The sequence below is a fragment of the Canis lupus genome, chromosome X, assembly GCF_011100685.1.
Source record: "Canis lupus familiaris isolate Mischka breed German Shepherd chromosome X, alternate assembly UU_Cfam_GSD_1.0, whole genome shotgun sequence".
Lineage (NCBI taxonomy): Eukaryota > Metazoa > Chordata > Mammalia > Carnivora > Canidae > Canis > Canis lupus.
This window is the reverse complement of record NC_049260.1, coordinates 28,476,430-28,498,417: the sequence shown is the minus strand read 5'-3', so window position 1 is coordinate 28,498,417 and position 21,988 is coordinate 28,476,430. Positions and strand designations below refer to the sequence as shown.

General features: G+C 36.8%; 1 protein-coding gene across 1 annotated transcript in view; it reads left to right on the top strand.

Annotated features, from left to right (window-relative positions):
• DMD (dystrophin) overlaps positions 1 to 21,988 on the top strand; it is a 2,084,073-nt gene that overhangs the window by 41,633 nt on the left and 2,020,452 nt on the right.

The window sequence follows — 21,988 nt, the reverse complement described above, 5'->3', positions numbered from 1 at the left end:
TCCATAGGTAAGACCTAATGTACTTCTGCAACAATTAAAAATTATTTAATAAATAAATAAAATATAGTTGATAAAGAAGAAAAAAACTTATGCTATAATGTTCTTTTCAAGTATGCTAACTTCTGTGAAAGAATACTTTATCTCAAATATGGAAAAAGACAAAACAATGATTCCTCAATTTTTAATACTGTGCTAGAACATTTTTTAATAAGTGCATAGTATCCTCATCTGACTTCCTCAAGGAAAGTAACTTTGCTATCAACAAGTTACAAAAGTTCAGCATACTAATGGTTTACTTGGTTACTGAGACTACTCATAATATTTTTCTCTACATCTTACTGTGCTGTGCTCCCAAATATCTATAGTAAACTTTACTTTTCTAATGGGATTTACAAAAAAGATAGGTTGTATAAAGGAGAAGGCTATAGATAAGGCAGTCTTGCCATGGGTCTAGATATAATAAAGGTTCTTAAAATATTTTTTAAATTTAAATAAGAATTTTAAAAGGAAAAAAATGTTTTAAAAAATGTTTTATGATGTAAACCTAACACCTAATACAACAATTCACAGATGAGAATGAGGTCATTTTTCTCTTTCCATACATCAATTACAATCACGTTATCTCTTTCTGTTGTTGCCAATATAGTAGACTCGTGCCCTGTGTGGCTACTGAGCACCTGGAAGGTAGCTAGCATGAATTGGGACGTACTGTAAACATAAAAATACATCCTGGATTTTGAAGACTCAGCATGAAAAAACCAAAAAAATATTAATAATTTTATATCACATCTTGAAATATATTTTGGATATGCTCAGTTAAATAAAATATATTACTAAAGTTAATTTCACCCTTTTTATATTTTTAGTGTATTTGAAATTTTAAAATTACATATATAGCCTGCATTAGATTTTTATTGGCCAGAGTTAGTCTAAATTATAATTTCCAGTTTCACTTTCTTTAGATTTGAACAAGAACGAAAAGATACCTGTTGAAAAGCAGAATCAGACCTGTAAATACAGAGAACAAACTGATAGTCACTAGTGGGGAGGGGGATAGGGACATGAGCACATTGGGTGAAGGGAAGTGGGAGACATGGGCTTCCAGTTATGAAATGAGTAAATCATGGGAATAAAAGGCACAGTACAGGGAATGTAGTCAGTGATACTGTAATAGTGTTGCATGATGAGAGACGAGAGCTACACCTGTGGCGAGCATAGCATAACATATAGAGATGTTGAATCACTATGTTGTATACCTGAAACTAAAGTAATGCTACGTGTCAACTATACTCAATTTTTTAAAAAATTAATAAGAATAAAGAAAACTGTGAAGCAGTCTGCATAGAGAATTAAAGACTTTTTAATCAAATTGTAAAATGCTCAATTCAGTTTTTGTGTAAATAAATTTTTGTAATTATATTCATTTAAGCAGTAAATACTGAGTAGAATCCACTCTAGTTACTTGGAGATTACAAGGCCCTGTCTTTGTAGAACTTTTATTTGTCAGTTGAAAATTTTTACTTAATCTATGTAACTCTAGAAGTAATTATAGCTGGCTTATTTGACTTGGGTACATACTCACCTGGTGGGAGCAGGACCTGTGTGCCTACCAGAAAATTGAGTGTTATCTACAAGAATCCATCTTACTTTAAGGAAAGAGTCAGCCAGAGTGCATTTTAGAAGAAATAAAGTGTCTCTGAATCTAGCAAATTAGCTAAGTCGACATTGGTTACATGGAGGTCTAGTCAGAGATTCTTCTCTGTACTTTGTCCTGTTGACTGCTTTTCTCACTCTCACCCTAGACTCTGAATTCATCAGGAGTTTGTTTCTCATTGGCCATATGCCAGTAGTTGGTAAATAATAAGTAGCAAATGAACCATCCAATGAGTGAGATATTCTGAGAAAATATTAAGTCATATTTTAAGCCAGTGGACATTACAGTTCAAGTCAGATTCCCTAACCTGTTAAATCTTGATGATTGGCTTCAATCTTTAATTTTGATGTCTGGACATTGCCTGGAAGGAAGTGTCTGTCTTTGTTTATTCCTTTAATTCGAGCACTTGAAATTGGTTTATACTTTCATGTAGGCATTTTCATTGTTGTTCAGAAATATATTTAATGGGATCCTTAGACTGGATTCAGAAGAAAAGTAAGCTGTCATCCAAAGATTGTTAACCCCATCAATAAATTGGTAGCTCTAGGGCATAGAGAGCACTTGTATTGTTCCAGTCGTCTTAGTGTCCAGTAAATTTACTCCAATAAATAGTAACTAAAGCAGTTTTCTTGACAGTTACATTTTCTAGCTATTGATTTTTGTAAATGTACAGCATTTAGAATTCTGAGAGAACTTTAAGTAAGCTTGAGTTCAGTTGAAATGTTATGAATAGTGATTTGGTTTCTCTGTTCATTAGATACTATAAGCATTTATGTAAATAGAAGGCTCTAATAGTGTTAAAGGTGGATCGGATGAAAAACAAATGTTCAGAAACCATCTGTGAATGCCCTGGAATCAATAGAGGCTGAAAAAGCTAACTATCTTATAGAGAGTCAAAAAAGGTCTTGTTTGGAAATTCAAAAAATTGAATTGATGTATTCTTTGCCAGTTTTATTGCTCATGGAATAAGTCTTTTTCTATACTGCCTTTTACTTGAAATCCTCAGTCCTAAAATTGGTTATATTTCACTTAGAGAGCTACTTGTATCCCTCATGCCCTGCTATCATTAAACAAAAATTCAAGCAAAGTTGGCTTTATTGGTTGATTCATGAATCAGGCAGCACCCCAACAAGGAAGTAGAAAGGAGCGCCAAGGAGCTGTACAAAATGGCAGGCTTTTATAGGCAGAAGAAGGAAAGGATGAGGAAAGAGCAGATTGCCTCATCTTCATGTGGGGGATGGAAAAGATCTATGTGGCAGATTATCTCATTGGTAATGACTAGAAAAATTCAGACTGACTGGTTAGGGCTGTATTCCTGGGGAACATCGAAAGTGCAAATGAGGTAGGTATTAAGCTGTGTTTTGGTGACATGGGATTAGCACCAGTGAATCCATTTTGGTCCTATTCTTTTTTCTTTTTAACATTATTATTTTCATTTCCATTACCTTCAAAAGTCTCTTCTCCTCAGTAATGCTGGCTAACCCATAGCCACATTCAGGCATCATCAGTATATTTCAGTGCATACTGGCTTGATCCTATAACTCTTTGCTGGCCATTTTGATAATTTCTGCTGATCTACTTTTTTGTTTTCCATTGTCCATTTCTAGCTTCCATATACCTCTTCTTTTCTTCCCCATGAGCGCTCATGTGGTTTGGTTCTCCCCAACGTGTCTATGTACCTTGATGTTTCCAAATATGGTACATTTAAACTATCTTAAAACCTAAGTTATTGGGGCATCTGGGTGGCTCAGTGGTTGAGCATCTGCCTTCAGCTCAGGGTGTGATCCTGGGGTCCTGGGATCAAGTCCTGCTTCAGGCTCTCTGCATGGAGCCTGCTTCTCCCTCTGCCTCTTTCTCTGTCTCTCTCATGAATAAATAAAAAAAAAATCTTTTTTAAAAAGACCTAAATTATCTGAATCAGTTTTTTATATATCAAGAATTTCCTAGGATCTAATTTGAAAGCCAGTGTTCAGAGCATGGCTTATGATCTACAGATTAATGAAACACCTGAGCCCCCTATCTCCAGTCCCAATATCATAAAATAAGAATGAAAGTCAGAATTACAAGTGGCCTGTGTTGTGGGATCCCAGCGTTCCTTGTGATGTTAAAAAATAAGCAACGGATAAAGTTACTTCTGTATATTATATAATGACAGTAACTGCCACATTCTATGTATGCTTGCCTTTAAAGATAAGCCTCATTTAATCAAAAAGTTTCATTTCACTACATCATATAGAACCCTGGAAAGCTAGAAATAAAGTATGCATAAGTACACTTACACGTGTGCCTCACTCCCTTTCTCCCAATCTTTCTTATTATTTTAGAGTTTAGATGTATCCATGGTTTTATATTACAAAGCAGAAAGAGTGCTGTTGGTTTGCCTGTCAAATTATTTATATCAAACCATTAATGGTGCTTACTTTGCACCAGACACTATTCTAAGCAGTTTGTAAATATTAGCTCGTTTAATCCTCACAAAACCTTTAAAAGAAACACGACATTATTTTCACTTTACAGACAAAGGAATTAAGACACTGGATGATTAAGACACTGGATGATTAATGAACATGCTCAAGGTCACACAACTCAGAGTAGTAAATGGAAACTGCCCCTGAGCCATCTTGTTCCAGAGTCCAAGCTTCTAATTCTTTGGCTCTGCTGTTTCCATACATGGTATTTCTATGAGAAGTTTTGGTCCCCTGTGCTTAAACATAAATATAATTAAGCTGTCTTATTTCTCTATACTCAAACTTTTCCCAAAATTACTTTTGTATGCCAAACACACTTAAACAGGTTTGCATTTTACAGTTGTTCTTCTGAGTAGAAATTGGCCCTAAAATATGGGGGGGGGAAAGGGAATTATATGTCAGAGGAAGTGAAGTTTCTTTTTTTTTAAGACTTTATTTATTCATAGAGACAGAGAGAGAGAGAGAGAGAGAGAGAGAGGCAGAGACACAGGCAGAGGGAGAAGCAGGCTCCATGCAGGGAGCCTGACATGGGACTCGATCCCGGGTCTCCAGGATCACACCCTGGGCTGCAGGCGGCGCTAAACCGCTGAGCCACTGGGGCTGCCCCGAAGTGAAGTTTCAAAAAAAAAAAAAGTTTCTGAGTGAAGGGTATATGGGAATACGTGATTTAATCTCAGAAACTTTGTTGTAAGTCTGATTTTGTTTTAAAATACACAGTTGAAATACTTCAAAATGTTATTAATCAAACTGAAGAAGATAAATTGAGGCGGTACTACTTAGTGCGCAAATTCAAGGGCACGCCATTCATATCACATTCTATGTGAATGGTGCTCCTCAAAGCTGTACAATGGAGAAAAGCTGAAGTAATTTTATTTACATTGAAATCATAGACGAATAGCAGATCTGGAGGGGAGGTGGACAGGGGAATGGTTAAATGGGTGATGGGTAGTAAGCAAGGCGCTTGTGATGAGAACAAGGTGTTATATGTGAATTATGAATCACTAAATTCTACTCCTGAAACTAATATTACACTGCGTGTTAACTAACTGGAATTTAAGTAAAGACTTGAGGGCAAAAAAATCAATAACAACGGAAAAATAAACTGAACAAAGGACAATGATCTGGATTGCCTCTCAGCTTCCATAAGCATGTTTTTTTTAACGTTCTTCAGCAAAAATTATTCAAGCATTGTTTCCTACCACAGTAATGACCCCTCAGAAATGACCCCTCAGAAATCGGTCATTTGTTAATAATATCAATGTATAAGGGGAGGGCATGGACAGTTCTAGTCTCGTTCCCAGATGTAATCCCAGAACACAGACAATACCTGGTGTGTAAGGGGACATATAAGCAAATCTGTGAATGATGGATGGAGGTTGATGGTGCCCTTTCTACTTTAAACTACATTCAGACGTGCTAATTTCCTTTGATGACCTTCTAAATTTACATAGGTAGAAAGTGGTCCTTTTATTTATTTAAATAGGAAAAGGCAACCTAGTTTCAACTGCTCATCCATGTCCACCCAGTGTGTGTGTGTGTGTGTGTGTGTGTACACACATACTCAGAAATAAAGCCCAACCAAGACCTCTGGCCCAAGATTCTTTTCATTATGGTACATTTTGAACTGAAAAGAGCAAAAATTATAGAAAAGGGAAATTTATTTAAAAGTAGATCTAAATGTACAAACCAGGGTACATGCTTTTTCTGGATGCATATTCCATAATACCAGGAAAAATAGGAAGTGATTTCACTGAAATAGGTAATAGAATACTGACCTGAAAATGCTATTAATCAAAATCACATGTTCACAATTTAAAAATCAAGTATTTTCTTTATTGAATTCATCTGTATATGGGAAATTGTGCTGTATTTTTAATAGAGGTTTTAATTTATTTAATAGTACTGATTACTCTTTGGGAATAGAAATATTTCTAAAATTTACTTGCATTTTTTGAAGAAAAATTCTCTGTTGATCTCTTTCTCACATTGTCTCATATATCTTCTTTCACTTTTAATTTCCTGCAAACTTATCTTTCCTGTTAAATTATTCCTTTCCATTCCCAGTGATGACTGATAATGATAATGTTGAGATAGGTTTCCTTCTAACATCCAGACCACTATCCCATCTCTATCAATCATTCCATCATATTTTAAAAATCTGGACTCCACCGCTGAGATCTCTCCTGGCCTGGTCTCTCTCTATCTTACCATCTCCCAATTCCCACACTGAGCACTTTCGTTTTCCTGCATCATCCTTTCCAATCAGTTCAGAAAGCTGCTCTCAATCTCCTATTCTGTTTTAAAACAACACCATTAGTCACTTTCAGTTACCTTCCTCTCTTCCTATATATCAAAACTTCAGAGTTTGCCTTCTCCTCAATTTCTGCTCTACTACAGCTTTGTTGGTTTGACTTTGAACACCAAATCATCCCATCCTGTATGTGTTCTTTTCATTACTCTTTTCACTTGATGTCTTTGTTTTCTTCTAGTGCTGTGACCACCTTCATTTTATTATCTTTGCACAACTAGCACTGGTCATTGCAAAATATTCTCTTGTCCCTTTGTTTGCTACTTATCCTGTTCTGGTACCTTTTTTTTTTTTTCTGACGTATAATTGACATAGCATGTTGTATTAGTTTCAGGTACACAACATAATGATTCAGTATTTGTCTATATGGCAAAATGATGAAAAATGATCACCAGAATAACAACCTTCACCAAACACAGTTAAAATTGGGGGAGGGGGGAGACAAGAACTTTTAAGATTTACTCTCTTAGCAACTTGCCAATATGCAATAGAGTATTGTTAACTATAGTCCCCATTACTGTACTCTGGTATTTAGTTTACTGTTTTATACATATGTACCTAGAGTAACTAGGGCAAAAAAAACCACATAGATGAAATTGTGATTCTATATTGTCTGTCAGTTGAGAAATATTTCATTGCAGAGTTTTCTCTAAAATGCATTGTATTCATACTTCCCTATTTATATTCTAATGTGTCTCTCTCTTGAAATTAGGTGGAATAGTTGGAGTTATTCACTGTTTAATAGTTATAAATCATACTTTCTAAAGATAGTTATTGATTATCAAAAAATGCTAGAAAAAAGAAGGTTAGTGTTGTACCCACACACTCTCCACATTTCCTCAGGCTACAGGAACAGTCTTTGATGGATGTTCTTGTTTATTGAATGTGCTAAAACTAGACAGAAATGAAAAGTGATCTGTGTCTGTTACAGAAGTTTAAGGGATTTTCCCCCTAACTTCTTATTCCCACTTCCAATTATGAACTCAGAGAAAGGAAGAAAATTATGATTTTTTTTCCCATGGAGTGCTGAAACCCAAAGTGACGCGTAGGAGGAAGGAGCAGAAGTTCTGTGGGTTTGTCAGAATGGTAAGGACATGTTGTCTTGCAAATTCCTTATTAAAGCCAGTGAGTTCACTAGGATGAAGTAGGGAACTATACACTACTAATCAAATGTAAATTCAGTCCCTGGGCTTAATTCCCTTATAGTTACAAATCTGCAGATTTAAGCAATCACATTTTGAAATTTCTTAATGTCACTCTACATGTTTAATAAGTTTTTAATTTAGCTAGGTCTAAGTGCCAAAAAGAAAAAAAAAGAAAAAGAAAGCAAAGGATAACCTCAAGTGCCAGCTCTAATTAATTGGTAGTATCTTCTTGGACTAAAATGATGAGAAGGTCCCATCTGGACTCGGTAGGCGAGTACAGTGATCTATTAGCCATGATTTCCGGCAGCCCAGGAGAAGAAAGAAGGCAGGATTACTGAGTGTCTGCAGACTCTGTTGTGCTAGCACATGTTTCAGCAGTTAAGGTTTGCATTTTGTCCCTGTTAAATTATTATTTAGGCCTCTTATTTTCTGATCCATACTACTTTTTTTGGTACCTGGTTTAAAGGTATACTGTGAAAATAATGTAGCAATAATTACCCCTAATAAGAGTTGATACTTTGAAAATATAGTGCATGGTACTTCTATAACTCTGATTGTCTGTTCTTAGAAAATAAACCAGGGCATTCATGAACTACTGGATCACTAGATTTTATCGTGTATGTTTATTATTGCTATTCTCAAGGTGAATTTGATGCTCTTTAAATTGATTAAGGTTCAAGAATGATGGTTTCAATTAAACAGTCCTGTCTTTAGCAAGTAAAACATACTTCAGTTGTAAAGTTTACAGAGATAGTTTAGAGCTTAGAAATGGCCAGGTTTTTCAAAATTAAGTAATAAGTATATTTAATTTTTTCCTTTATTTCTGGAAGCTACATGTGAAATTGGCACATATTTTAGCCCACTTTTTGTGAAAAAATTACTCTGTGTATATTCTGTCAACTGTGTGTGTGTGTGTGTGTGTGTGTGTGTAATATTCTGTCTTAAATTCAACCAATTAAACACTCTATGAAGGCATGGACCAGCCTTGATCTCTAGTAGTTTACAAATTTCAAGACAAAGTCACCTTGGAATTATTGTAGGAAAATTCAACATATAAAAATAAGCAGAAATAGTAACTCCAGTCCTTGCTGGAGAACCCCATGGGGGGCACAAAGCACATGGGTTTCATTTTGGCAAGTGAAGGGAGAAAAGTTATTAAGGCATGCAATACAACAAAAAAGAACTCACAACATCGAGCAACATATTGTCTGTGGGTAGCGGAGGCTCACGAGAACCTGACAACTTTCTAAGTTTTTATCTGGGAAAACACATGAGTGGGTCGATTTGCACTGTGTTTGTGCTTTGGAGGTTGAGGATGTGTTTACCTTGAAAAACTTTTCTTTTTACTTTCAGTACATCACTCTGGAAGTCACATGATCGCCTCATTGTCCTGAATAAAGGGAGGGAGCAATTCAATCCTGAGCACATTTCTCCCAAAACTTGTGTGTCTTTTTACATGGCCTCTTTATTGAAGAGGCATCCTATAAATATCTATTCTATGAGGATCTTATTCCATCATTTTCATATTTATTACTGGCCTGATGTCTCACAGTGTATTATGTGAAGATCGACATGCTAAGGGTTCCTTTTGAAATTGTATGTTTTTTTGAATCTGTATTAAGTGAAGCCAAGGGAAGATGGAAAGGTCTATTTGCCTCCTGTGCACTGCAGACTTGCAGCAGAAGTGGACTTCCCTTGAGTTTAATTATTAGAGAATTTTAAAATGACCAACTTCAATCAACAGTTCGTGCTGTTGCCAGGACTAGCACAATAAATGATAACCTAATACCATAGGTCATTCTCAGGAGCAGTGAAACTTCACATTAGGGTACTGGAAATTTGGGGAGCACAAACACATGACATGAATTTCTAACACAAATGTATAAGCAATGACAATTTTCCAGTAAGTTAAATGAGTGAGAATGTGAAAATGCCAAAAAGAGCATAAAAACAGAGGGCTGATAGTGACTTAGATTTATTCAGCAAAGAACAGTCTGTATCTTTTAGGTTGTGGCTCTCAAAATATCCAAAGCCAAACAATGTTTGTTTGCTTTCTGACTCTTGAATTTTTTCTCACTTGCTCCCACTCTTCTAACAGTAGTGCCCTGCTTCTTCCAATCCCTTGGACCAAAAATCTTCGGGTAAATTTCAAATATTTTTCATTCTTTTTACTGGCAATTCCTATCAAACCTGCATTTGACAAGTTACATCCTATTCCCTTTGTTCGTATTATAATGGGCTATTATCCTCCTGTAGGACTTCATCTCCGTTTTCTTACTAATTCTTTCTTTCCCTTTCAGAGTATTCTGTAAGATTACTCTTTTTTAAAACATGATTGAGGGGTGCCTAGCTGGCTCAGTCTGTAGACTCTTGATCTTGGGGTTGTGAGTTCAAGCCCCATATTGGATATAGAGATCACTTAAAAATAAAATAATATTTTTAAAAGATTGATTGAATAATGTCTTGGCTATACTCTAAAGCCTTTATTGCATTGATTTAAGTGTGTATTTGGCAGTCCAGGTCCCTAATCATTCATTCACAGGTCAATTGTTAAAATGGTATTTGATATTTGAGTGGCATTTGATAATTTCAGAGTTTTTACATAGTCATTTTATTGGATTTTCTATAAAACCTTATGTGACAGGTGGTTTTTAGTACCAATCTCTTATCAAAAAGGGAATGTAACTTTTGCAATTTACAAATCACAAATCTAGCAGTTGTAGCTGTGGGGTTTGAACTTACAGAGCCACAGACTCTAGAACAGTATTTCTATCAAAGTTGCTCTCCTCTCAACTACTTCTCTCTCTGCTTTTTATTGCCCAACTCACTTACCTCCATGCTCCTCATCCAAAGATCTAGTGTGTCAAGGCTCATTTCTAGCTCGAATTATTCCATGATGAGAGATTGATTTTGGAAATATGATTGGGAAATAACGTAGTCATTGCGTAACTTCAGAGCAGTTTGGGCAGTTTCAGAAGTAGGTTAAATGTTGCTAACTTAGGGAAGCAAAAGGAACATAATTTGGTAAAAATGACAAAAAAGAAATAAACTCCAGAGCCTTGGAAGATAAATTCTCTCCATGTTTGGACATCTTTGTGGCAAGATATAGAGTCCAGGATAGGTTTTGTGATAGGGGAAGGAGGAATTGTATCATCTGGTGATGAGATTAAATGCTATCTTGAGAAGGATACGTGTTTTGGGAATGTCCTTAGAGTAGAGCTCAATAAATGAAGTCAGTCATGGGTTTCTCTGATAAAATCAAAAGTCCTGTGTTTGTTGTTCTTAGAAAGGTCATTTAAGGAGTGTCTGGATGGTTCAGTCAGTTAAGTGTCTGCCTTCAGCTCAGGTCATGATTCTGGGGTCCTGGGATCAAGCCTCACATCAGGCTACCTGCTCAACGGACAGTCTGCTTCTCCCTCTGCCCCTTCCCCCACTTGTTCTCTCTCTCTCTCTCTCTCTCTCATAAATAAATACATATCCTTAAAAAAAGAAAAATTGCTTCCAGTTGGAGTGAATTATCTACAACTTCTAATAAAGTTCTTTAAAAAAGAGAAAGGTCATTTAAGTACACTGAGACTCAAATTTTTATCTGTAAAATGGGGCCAGTAATTTTCCTTTTAATGTTTTGCTTAAATATTTCATGAGATATGTGAAATGCTGTGTAAACAATAAAATGCTGTTCCAATGCAAAGAGCTCTGTAATTTCAAATCTGTTATAAAATTTCAGAGAGATTATTAAAAGAGAATCTTTAGCACCAAGGTTGGGAATTTAATTCATTTATATTGCTCAAATCTCAATATGTAAAAAGTGTAAAAAAAAAACTCTTAGCTTTGTCTTTAAATTTTATTATAGCACATTAGAGTTTACTAAAAATCTACTGTCTCTATGACTTTAGTGGATTGTCACTGGCCAGGCAAGACAAATACTATCATCTAGATTTTACAGAGATAGTAAACTCCTGATATCTACCAAACTTTCTTTGAAAGGATCACATTTACACTTGATAAATGGGGTCAGATATTGGTATTATGTTTAGTGTCTTCAGACTTTACCATCTAAGATCATTGGAGGACTTGAGAACCTTTTTTTGGATTTCTAATAATAGGTTTTTGAATTTGCCTTTGCCTCACCAAAGTTATTTATTTATTTTAGTGGAATGTGTTTCAGGATGTCATGTACCATTGTGCTATTTTTCACTGCCCAGGCATGTTTGGCCGAGGGGGTATGAGGTGGGGCAGATGAGGCTAAAATCCAGCCTTCCATAAAGGCACCCAAGCTATGCTTCCTGGCATGGGGCTGTGTCTGCCCTGAGGAAGCAAAGCCTTCTTTCATTTCACAGAAAGGCATTGTCCCTGTCCCAACTGGTCCTGGTGGCTGAGTCTACCCTAATGGATGACTTTCTTTTAACTTCTCCAAAGGTGCTATATAGTCTAGAGGTTGGCCTGTTGTTGTAGGTATGCATGAAGGTAACATGCATAGAAGTTTTAAAAAATCAGGAATGAGAAGTAAAAGGTTCAGTCAAAACATAAAGACATTTCAGATACACTGGGAATAGGAGGATTTAATACAGGCTGAGGAATTAGAGCTGAGGAAGTAGAGTTTGAAAGGAGGAAGTCAGAGACACTCACTGCATCAGCTTCAAGATGGTGTACACTTGGAAGTTCAGTTAGTGTCAAAGGCTGAGAAGAGAAACTGGTCTGCTAAATCTCAACATGAAGGAGGTGTTTTGTGGAGGTATACGGAAGCCACAGCTTTTGCCAGCGTGCACTTAGTGGTGGGCTTGGGCCATTGTTGGTCAGGTTCATTGTCACGTGCAAAAATGTGAAAGAAATCTGTGAAGTTAAAAGTGCAAAGCATAAGAACTATCATTGGTAAGATGTTGATTTTATTTTTAAAATTGTAATATGAAGGGGTACCTGGGTGGCTCAGTGGCTGAGCATCTGTCTTTGGCTCAAGTCATGATCCTGGGGTCCTGGGATTGAGTCCCAGTCAGGCTCCCCACAGGGAGTCTGCTTCTCCCTCTGCCTGTGTGTGTGTGTCTCTCTCTCTCTGTGCCTCTCATGAATAAGTAAAAATATATATATATAATATGAAGCTGGGGTACAGAATGGATGTCAGGGCGGTAGAGCAAACCCACTCTCTTGGTCCATTCAGGCTGCTCTAATAGAATACTGTAGAGCTCAGGGCTTAAAACAATAGAAATTTGTTTCTTGCAGTTCTAGAGTCCAAGACCAAGGTGCCAGCAGACTTGGTGTCTGATGAGGACCTGCTTCTTAGTTTACAGACAGTTGTCTTCTCTCTCCTGGTCCTCACATAGTGAAAAGGGGAATGAGTTCTCAGTGGGTCAGACCCCTCAGTACTTTTTTATAAAAGTACTGATTCTATTCATGAGGGATCTTCCCTCAGGACCTCACTGTCTCCCAAAGTGCTCACCTCCTAATACCATCACATGAGGATTTGGTTTCAACATATGATGTTTCAAGGGATAGATTCTGTTTACCCACTAAGATACTGCTTATTCTGAATGAGAAACTTGGCTATTTTTCATTGTAATGTTAAAAAGGTGATGGAGCCTCACTAAACCTGTGTTTGTGAAGTGGAAATAATAAGAGTAATACAAATATTTTATGACACAGTATTTGTAAAATTTTTCATATAAGGTAAGTACATAGTGAATGTTAGCTATCAATTTGGGCTGTTATAATAAGTTATTGGAGGCTGAGCATTATTGGAAATGTGGCTTCTATATTTTAGGCCTGCGGGATACTGAAGTAGTAAATTCATCATTAATGTACATACTTTTGACACTTGCTTCCTTCAGTATTTAAAAATATTGATGTAAGCAGACAGTTCATCTCCTAAATAGAAGGGAATATGTTGTCATGATCACTCAAGTGATATACTATAATTCAACTGACATTTAAAATGTCAGTTTGATTGAGAAATGAGAGTCCTGGGTAAAATTAATGTGATTTAAATGAGGTTTGGCTTATGTACAGACCAATGATTACTGGGTTCTAGAGACTGGCTAGACCAGGGGTAGGGCAGTTCACTGGAGTCCAGGAGCATTAACTTTGAGCAACAGGAGGGAGGTTGTGCTGCCTTTGCTACCAACAGGTGTGTTTCATAACAGGTAATAAGTAGGTCTACCTGATTATCAAGAGCAATTGGTGAAGGTCTTGGGACCTTGGGTTGGTAGATAATGTGAAGAAATAGATCAGAATGTCAAAATTATCTATTATTGCACAACTTATTCTGAGCATGGCCAATGGAGGGTCTCAGTGCTGGTCTAGGAAGATAGGATCAGAGAGTCAAAACAACTCTATCCAGTTAGGAACTCGGGCCTGAGAGGACTGAAAAGGAAAACAACTTACTGGAGCATAAGGTAGACAATAAGTCCTAAAAACAAAGCAAGAACCTGGCTGGAGGGCATCCCAGGTGGCTCAGCGGTTTAGCGCCATCTTCAGCCCAGGGTGTGATGCTGGAGACCTGGGATCGAGCCCCACGTCAGACTCCCTGCATGGAGCCTGCTTCTCCTTCTGCCTGTCTGTGCCTCTCTCTCTCTCTCTCTGTGTCTCTCATGAATAAATAAATAAAATCTTTAAGAAAAAAAAAACCTGACTGGAAACCAGAGTCACAGCAGATGGGCCTCTCATTGAGAGCTTCCTAAATCCCTTAGTTTCCTCTGGTGGGCACAGGGTCAAACAGAGGCTGGAGAGCTGCAGGCTGCACGAGGCAAGCAAATACTTAATGAACTATAGAGCATTTATAACCTGAAATGAAAGTAGACTGTTCTACATGTGTATGCAAGCATTCTAAGTGATCAGCACAGAAATACACAGGCTACCATTTTGTGTGAGGTCATAGGTAATAACTTTTTATTACCATGGCTGTGCTTGATCTAAATGAATTATATTTGATTTCTGTGTACTTTTAGAGCTTTATGCTTCAAGATGACTTCTTTGTCCAACAAATCCATGCCTATTTACTCTTTGGCCTCTTTTTCCTTTTAGCAGCAAGGCACTGCTTTTCCTTTAACAGCTCTGTTCTGTTTTGTTTGCTGGCTAAGTTGGATACGAGAGTGGGAAGTTGAATTGAGAATTGAGAGATTGACAGGAGTCAATTCATTGAGGTTTGTATTACTGTGTGTCCTGGGTTGGAGAGTACCCCCATCTCCAAATGCAGATCCTTCTCAGAAACTTCAAAAATGTGACCTTGTTCGGGAATCGAGTTGTTGCCGATGGAATTAGGATGATGTCACACTGGAGTACAATGGTGCCTTAATCTAACATGATGACTGGTGCCTTATAAGAAGACAAGAGGAGATACAGAGAAGGAGATAGACAGGGAGAATGCCGTGTGAAAACAGAAGTAGAAACATGAGTGATGCATCTACAAGCCAAGAAATCGCTGGCAAGCCAAGGATTGTTGGCAATACCAGAAACTAAGAGAACAGCACAAAACAGATTCTCCCCTCAAGTCTTCAGAGAGAACATGGCCCTGCCAACAGGCCAAAATCCTGATTTTGGGTTTCTCACCTCTTGATTAAAAGGAAGTAGAGTTTGAAAGGAGGAAGCGGGGGACATTCACCATGTAGGCCCAAGGATGGCATGGGTAGAATAGTTCTGTGAGGCAATAAATTACTGTTGTTTTAAACACCCAGTTTGTTATAGCCACCCCAGGAATCAAACATACCATAGAAAGCAATTTAAATATTATATTAATTTATCTGTGAAGAATTATAACTGCCAGACCTACTCTTCCCTTGGATATCAGTTTTACATATCTTTTGTCATAAAACACATTATTAAAGTAATAATTTTAAGGACTTAAAAAAAGATGTAATAATTCCTTGAAGGTACCCAAAGGTTCTGATAGGTCAATCAGGCCAATACCAGTTTCCCTCAGTGTCCTTCTGTGCACTTAGAGAAATGCATCATCTAAATAAATTTCTTTTATATAGATTTATTTTTTATTGGTGTTCAATTTGCCAACATATAGAATAACACCCAGTGCTCATCCCATCAAGTGCCCCCCTCAGTGCCCGTCACCCAGTCACCCCCACCCCCCACCCACCTCCCCTTCCACTACCCCTAGTTTGTTTCCCAGAGTTAGGAGTCTCTCGTGTTCTGTCTCCCTTTCTGATATTTCCCACTCATTTTTTCTCCTTTCCCCTTTATTCCCTTTCACTATTTTTTATATTCCCCAAATGAATGAGACCATATAATGTTTGTCCTTCTCCAATTGACTTATTTTACTCAGCATAATACCCTCCTCCAGTTCTATCCACGTCGAAGCAAATGGTGGGTATTTGTCATTTCTAATGGCTGAGTAATATTCCATTGTATACATAAACCACATCTTCTTTATCCAGTCATCTTTCGATGGACACCGAGGCTCCCTACGACCCAGCAATTGCACTGCTGGGGATTTACCTCATCTAAATAAATTTCTTACTATATATTTGATGATTTATACTTTGGCCTGGAAAGTCATATTAAGGCGTATTAAGATATACTATGGGGGTATATATATTTTTTAAGATTTTATTTATTTATTCACAGAGGCATAGAGAGAAAGAGAGGCAGAGACATAGGCAGATGGAGAAGCAGGCTCCACACAGGGAGCCCAATGTGGGACTCGATCCTGGGACTCTCGGATCATGCCCTGAGCTGAAGGCAGATGCTCAACTGCTGAACCACCCAGGTGTGCCAAAAATAGGTATATCTTAAAATTTTTTTTAATTTTTATTTATTTATGATAGTCACAGAGAGAGAGAGAGAGAGAGAGAGGTGCAGAGACACTGCTAGAGGAGAGCAGGCTCCATGAAAATAGGCCGAATTGCCCATCACCTAGAACATATTTACATCTATCCCTCTTCTTAAAGTACCAATCCTTCTGCTCTACTCCCTTCTTTTATTAAAATCTGTCAGCCTTACAGATCTTTAAAATAGTATCTTTATAGTGTCATCCCTCACAATTGATCTTCCTGCTATTGTTTAGGACAATGTAACTCTTCTTTTTTTTTTTTTAAAGATATTATTTATTTATGCATGATAGTCACAGAGAGAGAGAGAGAGAGAGGCAGAGACACAGGCAGAGGGAGAAGCAGGCTCCATGCACCGGGAGCCTGACGTGGGATTCGATCCCGGGTCTCCAGGATCGCGCCCCGGGCCAAAGGCAGGCGCCAAACCGCTGCGCCACCCAGGGATCCCGACAATGTAACTCTTCTATAATCTGGTTTAGCATATACCATATGCATGGAAGTTCTCTGTAAATTCTTTGAAGACAGGCACACCATTTTATTCATCTTTGAATTATCAAAGCCCTAAAATATCTGAGCCTTGGTGGAGGTATGTCTTGAGATGGGTAGTCTTAGTGGTGAGTACACATTATGGCAGTGATGGAAGTACACTCCTTAGCTTTTCTGACCATTAGGAAAAACTTCCAACTTAAAAAGAGCTTGAAAAGAAATGGATTCCAAGGGGCACCTGGGTAGCTCAAGGTTGAGTGTCTGCCTTGGCTTAGGTCATGATCCTGAGGTTCCTGGATAGAGTCCCACATCAGGCCTCCCGCAGGGAGCCTGCTTCTCCCTCTGCCTGTGTCTCTGCCTCTCTCTCTGTCTCTCATGAATCAATTTTAAAAAATGGATTCCTTTTCCACAGCTCAAATTAACAGTTTCTTTGGATATCTTCACAAATGAGAGGGATTCTTTTTAGTTTGATATGTGTGTGTGTGTGTGTGTGTGTGTGTGTGTGTGTGTGAGTACTGTGCTTTCTAAAACACTGTGGACTCTTGCTGGGTTTTTTAGCACTTTTGAGTATAGTTGACGCATACTGTTACATGAGTTTCAGGTGTACAACATGGTGATTTGACAAGCTTATACCTTATGCTGTGCTTACCACAAGTGTAGCTACCATCTGTCACCACACAACACTACTACAGTATCATTGACTATATTCCCTATGCTGTGCTTTTATTCCCATGACTTCTTCATTTCATAACTGAAAGCCTGTATCTCCCACTCCCATTCAGCCATTTGCCCATCCTCCCCTCCTCCTCCCCTCTGGCAACTACCATTTTGTTCTCTGGATTTATAGGTCTGATTCTGTATTTTGGTTGTTATGTTTGTTTCGTTTGTTTGTTTGTTTGTTTGTAGTAAGCTCTACATCCAGTGTGGGGCTTGAACTCTCGACCCCAGGATCAAGAGTTACATGCTCTACTGACTGAACCTGGCAGGCGCCTTGGTTTGTTGGTTTGTTTGTTTCATTATCATTCCTTTGGTTAAAGCCTTGATGTTGCCAAAACCCTTATATTAAAAAGTAGAAAGAGTAAAACATTCAGCCATTGGTAGCTAATCATTCTTTGCAGATAGGTAGCATATCTGCATATTTATTTACCAGGAATTTTAATTAATGTTTCAGAGAGGCTCAAAGACTTGAAGGGCTGCACTGGTTCCAAGTTGCTGCATTTCTTTAAGGCCTGAGCCTCCCGTGGAGGCATCTGGATTTGAAATGCTTATGAACATAGTCTAAATTGCAACCTAGATTGGTATTGCGAACATTATTAATAGCTTGGGCCAACAGAAGGAGAAAGGAAAAAACAAACACAAGATATTTGCCCTCCCAAATCATAAAAGCTTCCATTTTTGAGGAAAGGAGAGAGAAGTATTTTGTTTCTTAAAATGCTAGAAAAGTTGACATTATTATCATTAGCCATAAAGCAGGATAGAGATCGATGAATCTATGGGAGCAGTTTAGGAAAAAAAAGCTGAAATCAAAGTTAGTTTCTGAATTATACTTCTGCAAAAAGGACATAATATGTAATCAGGCCATGTCTCTCATAACTTTGTTAAATTAGATGACGAAAATCACATGGATAAGAAAATGCTATTAAATCACTCAAAATAAGAATGTCATTGTTATCACTTTCTTTTAATAAGTGAAAGGTGAGGAAAGATATCCTTTTAAACTATGCGTGAGAAATTCCAGAATCTTCTTAGAAATGAAAATTGGATTTTAATATGGGCTTATCTTTGACCATATTCTAAAAGAATAATATAATGAGTTGGCAAAAGACCCCATGAAGGGAGCTTGTGTATAAAGGAGCAAACACAAACACAAAGAGACTCCTATAAAAAAAAGTCAATATAACTGGCAGCAAGAATTAAGAGAAAAAAAAAACTGGAACCAGGGAGACAGAACATGTTTCGCCTCTTTATTTTGGTGTTTTCTCATCTAAGGAAAAATAAAACAAAACCAGATATGAAATGTTCCAGCTTTGTGGCAGGAGGGTAGAAAGATTCAGAGTTATTGTTTATGAACCAATTTGGTGTGAATTCAGAGCTAGAAGACATCTCTACTTTAGAAGTTCTTATGCTTTGAACATTGCTGCTGATTGTTAGAGTTTTGTAAAGTGTTTTTTTCTAAAGTTACTAATGCTCAAAGAAAACCTAATTTATTAAAATAGAGAATGCTTGAAAGAAATAGACTGAATGAAAATTATACAACTGATATTTTAACAACTTCTTGGCTGTAGCTTTAGAAATAAACAGGAAGGAATAGTATGTCAAGGATGCCATTTCTTTTTATCGATCAGTCACATTGTTTGCATCATGTGACCTACCTAGTACTGAGAATTTGGAGGTCTTTCTGCAGTTCTTTTTCACGTATTAAGAGTGAAAGAAATTGGGGTGCCTGGGTAGCTCATTTGGTTAAGCATCCAACTCTTGCTTTTGGCTCAGGTGATGATCTCAGGGTTGCTAGATCAGTCGGGCTCTGCACTGAATGTGGAACCTGCCTGTACTTTTTAAAGATTTCCTGTGAAATCTTTAATTTCCACAAGAGCATAGATGAGTCTTGCTTGATGCAAAATTGATGGACAGAAATAAAGAAGTATTAATGTGGCACATGGCTTTCAGTAAAATCCCTTTAAACAACAATTGTCAGGGGCAGCCCGGTGGCTCAGTGGTTTAGCGCCTGCCTTTGGCCCAGGGCATGATACTGGAGACCCGGGATCAAGTCCCATGTCGGTCTCCCTGCATAGAGCCTGCTTCTCCCTCTGCCTGTGTCTCTGCCTCTTTCTCTGTGTGTCTCCCATGAATAAATAAATAAAATCTTAAATAAATAAACAAATAAATAAATAAATAACAATTGTCTTAGTATTTTTTAGCCTTTTTATATATTTCAATTTTATTCTTCAGTACTTTTTAGGAATAGCTCCATTAGGCCAGTTAATGTATCCTCATTTTTTTTTATTTTCACAGATTTTTTTTTTTTACTTTGTAGTTTTGTATTCCTTCTTGAAAAGCTGTATGACATCAAGGTACTAATTTTAAAAAGAGAGAATTTAATGTCTCTTGTGATAAATGCAGCCATTTTTGACTACACATTCTTTTCTTTGAAATACAAATGATTTATAACCATAAAGGTTTATATCTGAATCAAGTATACATAATGAATACAACACCATCTACATTTGTTAATTGAAACAATTTGGAACTAATTTTAAAAACTGCTGAATATTTTCCCTTGCCATAATGTGCAATTTTTTTCTAATGTACCACCTTCTGTCTTCTCAATGGGATTGTTGCTTTTAAATTTTTCATTAGTTCCTAAACTACATGCTAGTGTTTTTTTCTGTACATTTGGTTTAAGTGACTATATATTTGAGGGAAAAAGAGTAGGTTTTCTGGTGAGTTACTATGGTAATATGATTGCTGGATGGAGCAGCTTTTAACATTGGTCATATATATAACAGAAGTAACTTTCTCTGTATTATAGCAAAGTACTGTAATAGTTTTCTGTATGTGAATTTACCTCTCTCCTACAGAGAATTACTAAGTAACTGGTATATTCCACAGATAAAAATCTTCAGTGAACTTCAGTATGCTTTAATATATACAGGTATACATATACACAAACATACACTAAATATAAATGCAACATTCCCTTTATAAAAAAAAATCCATCAAAACCCCCCTGTAGCTCTCAATAAGCTACTACCATTTTCTCATCAGTAAACTAGGAAAACTAATGACTCTCTCATCCCTTAAATTTTCTACGTCTAATAATAAGACTTTTTTAAAAGTCTCATACAAATGCAAGTATAGTAAGTAGTGAGTGAGTAGTATACTGAATCTACTTGATCACTTTTCTCAAAATTATGTTAAATTTTTTTGAACTATTTAAAGCATGGTATATTGTTAAAAATATTTTTAATTAAAGGTTAGAGTTTTATTATCTCCCTCTTTTTTATTAATAGTTCATTTCAGGAAAATAAAGATAGTGATAGCTAGCTACTTTTTTAAGGTCTTATATGGGCCACATTCCATGCATAAGCTTGTTTGGTTTTTTTTCAAATTCATATTTAAATTGCGGCAAACATACAGTATAATATTAGTTTCAGGTGTAGAATCTAATGATTCAACACTCACATACAATACCCAGAGCTCACAAGGTATTTACCCAAAGGACACAAACATCCTAATTTGAAGGGATACATGTACCCCAATGTTTACAGCAGCATGATCAACAATAGCCAAATTATAAAAGAGCCCACATGTCCATCAGCTGATAAATGGATAAAGGAGATGTGGGGGTTTGTGTGCATACATTTATACACACACACACACACACACATACATACACACGCACATGTGCATACAATGGAATATTACTCAGCTATAAAAATAACGAAATAATGTTTTGGTTTTTCTTATTAGCACATGCTATAAGGCAGGTCTTACCAATTTCCTTTCATAGGTAAAGAAATTGAGATTCAGAAAATTGAGTAATTTGCTTAATATCACAGTTAAGTGATAGAGCTAGAATTTGATCCCAGACAGGCTTTATGTCCAATTTCATAGACCATAAGCTTCCTGAGGGCACAACTTTTGTCCCTGGTATTTAGGTATTTACCATAACCAAATACAATGTCTTACTATCAGATTTCATGGATATTTTAAGCTACTTTCATATTTTTAAGGAAATACATTTTAGGATTTTATAGCAAATGTAAGCAATCAGTTTTTTTTAGCTAAACTAAAAACCAGAAGCAATATACAGTATAAATACAACATGGGAAAAAATTAGCAGCTAAAATATATGGGATTTTTGGAGACACAGGTAAAAGTGAAATATATACATTTTACCTTATACTTATTGATTTCAGCATTCATGTGTAACTGACTCCAGAGACTTGTAATAACTTAGTTATTTCAGATGGAAGCTTTGGATTACCTGGAAGAGTATAGCTGAAAAAATAAAATCTGTATTCATTTAGAGGTGCTGTGTCCATCTGTTTAGAAATACATGAATAGAGCTTCTTGGCTCATTGGTATCCATGCCAGACTGCAGTGTAGCCTAGGAAAGCTTGTTGATCTCGCACTGTCATTGTCCTTGCTCACAACCT